Source organism: Babylonia areolata, chromosome 18 (genome assembly GCF_041734735.1).
Source record: "Babylonia areolata isolate BAREFJ2019XMU chromosome 18, ASM4173473v1, whole genome shotgun sequence".
NCBI classification, from domain to species: Eukaryota; Metazoa; Mollusca; class Gastropoda; order Neogastropoda; family Buccinidae; genus Babylonia; species Babylonia areolata.
Window position 1 is genome coordinate 62,106,623 of NC_134893.1, and position 5,000 is coordinate 62,111,622.

Below are 5,000 nucleotides of genomic sequence, written 5' to 3' on the forward strand. Positions count from 1 at the left end.
ATTATTATTATTATTATTATTATTATTATTATTATTATATTAGAGTGATAATTGTATTATTATTATTATTATTATTATTATTATTATTAAATTTGAGTGATAATTCTTTTATTATTACTATTATTATTATTATTATTATTATTATTATTATTATTATTATTATTACCATCTTAGAGTGATAATTCTATTATTATCATTATTATTATTATTATTATTATTATTAATATTATTATATTAGAGTGATAATTCTTTTATTATTATTATTATTATTATTATTATATTTGAGTGATAATTCTTTTATTATTATTATTATTATTATTATTATTATTATTATTATTATATTAGAGTGATAATTGTATTATTATTATTATTATTATTATTATTATTATTATTATTATTATTATTATTTAATTTATCATATTTAATTTTATTATATTTAATTTTATTGTTATTTTTATTATTAGAGTGATAATTCTATTTATATTATTATTATTATTATTATTATTATTATTCTTATTCTTATTCTTATTGTTATTATTATTATTATTATTATTATTATTATTATCATCTTTGCGTGATAATTCTATCATTATTATTATTATTATTATTATTATTATTATTATTATTATTATATTAGAGTGATAATTGTATTATTATTATTATTATTATTATTATTATTATTATTATTTAATTTATTATATTTAATTTTATTATATTTAACTTTTTTATTATTTTTATTATTAGAGTGATAATTCTTCTTATATTATTATTATTATTATTATTATTATTATTATGATGATGATGATATTAGAGTGATAATCATTATTATAATTATTATTATTATTATTATTATTATTGTGTGAAATCTTCTTTATTATTATTATTATTATTATTATTATTATTATTATTATTATTATTATTATTATTATTATTATTATTATTATTATTATTATTATTATTATTATATTAGAGTGATAATTGTATTATTATTATTATTATTATTATTATTATTATTATTATTATTATTATTATTTAATTTATCATATTTAATTTTATTATTATTTTTATTATTAGAGTGATAATTCTTCTTATATTATTATTATTATTATTATTATTATTATTATTATTATTATTATTATTATCATCTTAGAGTGATAATTCTATCAATATTATTATTATTATTATTATTATTATTATTATTATTATTATTATTATTATTATTATTATTACAGGTGGAAGGTGGCAGAATGGTTAAGAGGCTCAGCTGCCAATACAACGAGTCCGTGAGGGTGTGGAAAATCGAACTGAGCGTCTAGTCTTTCGGATGACACGATAAACCGAGGTCCAATGTGCAGCGCGCACTTGGCGCACTGAAAGAGAACACATGGCAACGAGAGTTTTGTCCTCTGGCGAAATTACGTAAAATGAAATCCACTTTCATAGGTACACAAATATGTAAGCATGCACTCAAGGCCTGACTAAGCGCGTTGGGTTATGCTGCTGGTCAGGCATCTGCTCAACAGATGTGGTGTAGCGTGTATGGATTTGTCCGAACGCAGTGACGCCTCCTTGAGAAAGTGAAACTGAAACTGAAACTTATTATTATTATTACATTAGAGTGATAATTGTATTATTATTATTATTATTATTATTATATTTGAGTGATAATTCTTTTATTATTATTATTATTATTATTATTATTATTATTATTATTATTATTATTATTATTATATTAGAGTGATAATTGTATTATTATCATTATTATTATTATTATTATTATTATTATTATTATTATTATATTATAGTGATAATTGTATTATTATTATTATTATTATTATTATTATTATTATTATTATAATTGAGTGATAATTCTTTTATTATTATTATTATTATTCTTCTTCTTCTTATTATTATTATTATATTAGAGTGATAATTGTATTATTATTATTATTATTATTATTATTATTATTATTATTATTATTATTATTATTATTATTATTATTATATTTGAGTGATAATTCTTTTATTATTATTATTATTATTATTATTATTATTATTATATTAGTGATAATTGTATTATTATTATTATTATTATTATTATTATTATTATTATTATTTAATTTATCATATTTAATTTTATTATATTTAATTTTATTATTATTTTTATTATTAGAGTGATAATTCTTCTTATATTATTGTAACCCTGTGCTACCTGTCACATGCGGGCAGATGGAGCTCGACAGCCCGGGAAGGCAGTCCATCTAAGACAAGGAAAAGTCTGAAGTAAAACCCATGAAGTGCTAAGGAATGCAGGACAGTCTCGACATGCATTGGCCCTGGGTCCATGTCCCGACTTTCAGTAGCCGCGCCCCCGTGCCTCCGAGGAAGGTTTTTGAGCCAGAGGCTAGGACAAGGACAGTCTGATATAAAACCTACGACCTGAGGACCTCACTGTCACCGTCCCAGCTAGCTAGGCTATGGCAGATGAACCACGGGTGTAAAGGGTGGGGCCAGTACTGCGCACACTGCACTCCACCTAAAAATTCCATTGCGCAGGCTTGAAGGACACGTCCACGTCCGCGCCACCAACTATTCCAAGCCCTGTAGCGATGGGAAAGGGGCGAAAACGGCAGGTGGAAGATGTCACTGGAAGCCGCAGTTCCAATCCTGCATGCAGGCGGTTCAGGATATTGGTCGCCTGATTGTTGACCCGGAGGTGACAGCATCACTCGGCAGCACCCTGAACGACCAAGCAGCCTTTTCTAGGGACAGCACTGCTTGCTCCACACGGAGAGGGGCCTAGAAAAGGTGGTCCAAACAAATGCTCATCTCCATACCCCCCAGTTGGCTAGCCGCGGTCAACGGGCATCTCCAAACGCGGTCGAACAACAATAGAGAAGAAAAGGCCGGCACCTGCCTCACAATTAGGTGCAAAAGGACTAAAGGTAGCATGCTGGAACATCCGAACCATGCGTGACTCTGCAGACAGCAACCACCCAGAAAGGCGTTCCGCTCTAGTCGCACACGAACTTCAGAGACTGAACATTGACATTGCTGCCGTCAGCGAAGTCCGCTTTGCAGGGAAAGGCAGCCTCCAGGAACACGGCGCTGGGTACACCCTCTACTGGTCAGGCAAGCCAGAGACCGAGAGACGCCTTTATGGCGTAGGCTTTATGGTCAGGAGCACCATTGCCTCCAAGCTTGAAAACCTGCCAACAGGACACTCAGACCGAATTATGTCCATGCGCCTCCCACTACGGAACAAACAGCATGCCACTCTGTTCAGCGTGTACGCTCCAACCCTCCAAGCGGACCCCACAGAAAAGGTCAAATTTTACACTGATCTGCGCAACCTCGTTCAGAACACCCCTGCTGACGACAAGGTCATCATCCTTGGCGACTTCAATGCCAGAGTTGGCCAAGATTCAGAAGCCTGGAAAGGAGTCCTTGGCAAGCATGGCGTTGGTAATTGCAACGACAATGGGCGCCTTCTTCTCGAGTTCTGTGCAGAGCAGCAGTTTACCATCACCAACACCATTTTCCAGCAGAAGGACAGCCTGAAGACAACGTGGATGCATCCTCGGTCCAAACATTGGCACCTCATTGATTACATCCTGATGCGCCAGAGAGACGTACGAGACGTCCTACACACCCGAGTGATGCCCAGCGCGGAGTGTCATACTGACCACCGCCTCGTCCGCAGCAAGCTCAGGCTCCACTTCAAGCCCAAACCAAAGAAAGGAGGAGCTCCTAGGAAGAAATTCCAGGTCGGCAACTTTCAGTCAGCTGAAGTGAAAGCTGAATTCCAGGCGAAGCTTCAGGACAAACTTGAAGACCCCGGTTGCCCCACAGACCCCTCTCCAGAAGCACTATGGGCACAGCTGAAATCAGCCATCCTGCAGTCCTCTGAAGAAGTCCTAGGGTTCTCGTCGAAAAAGAACAAGGACTGGTTTGACGAAAACAACCAGGAGATCCAAGAATTGCTGGCGAAGAAGAGATCAGCCCACCAGGCTCACCTTGCACAACCGTCTTGTCCGGTGAAGAAAGCAACCTTCCGGCTCATATGCAGCAACCTCCAGCGCAAGCTTCGTGAGATTCAAAATGGGTGGTGGACCAACCTGGCAGAGAGGGCTCAGCTTTGTGCAGACACTGGTGACTACCGGGGCTTATACGAAGCCTTGAAGGCGGTGTACGGTCCCTCATACCAGGTCCAGAGTCCTTTGCGCAGTGCAGATGGCCAGGCGCTCTTCACAGACAAGACGTCGATCCTGAACAGGTGGTCGGAACATTTCCAGGCCCTCTTCAGCGCCAACCGCACGGTTCAAGACTCGGCAATTCTCCGCATCCCACAACAGCCAGTGAAATTACAACTGGACGAGCTACCAACCCTAGAAGAGACTGTCAAGGCCATTGAACAGCTGAAATGTGGCAAGGCAGCAGGGGTTGACGGAATTCCGCCGGAGGCGTGGAAGAATGGAGGCCCAGCACTACACTCCAAACTCCACAACCTCTTTGTCTGCTGCTGGGAGCAAGGCAAACTACCACAGGACCTCCGTGACGCAGTCATCATCACCCTGTATAAAAACAAGGGAGAAAAGTCGGACTGCTCCAACTACAGGGGGATAACTCTGCTCTCCATCGCAGGCAAGATCCTCGCCAGAGTCCTCCTAAATCGGCTGGTGCCTACTATCGCCGAAAAACATCTCCCAGAGAGTCAGTGTGGCTTTAGAACCAACAGAGGCACCACTGACATGGTCTTCGTTCTCAGACAGCTACAAGAAAAATGTCGGGAACAGAACAAAGGACTGTATGCGACATTCGTCGATCTCACGAAAGCTTTCGACACCGTGAGCAGAAAAGGTCTGTGGGAGATCATGAAACGTCTAGGATGCCCCCCCAAATTCCTCAGCATGGTCATCCAACTACATGAGGAACAGCGTGGACAGGTCAGACACAGCAACGACCTTTCGGAGCCCTTCCCAATTGGAAATGGAGTGAAA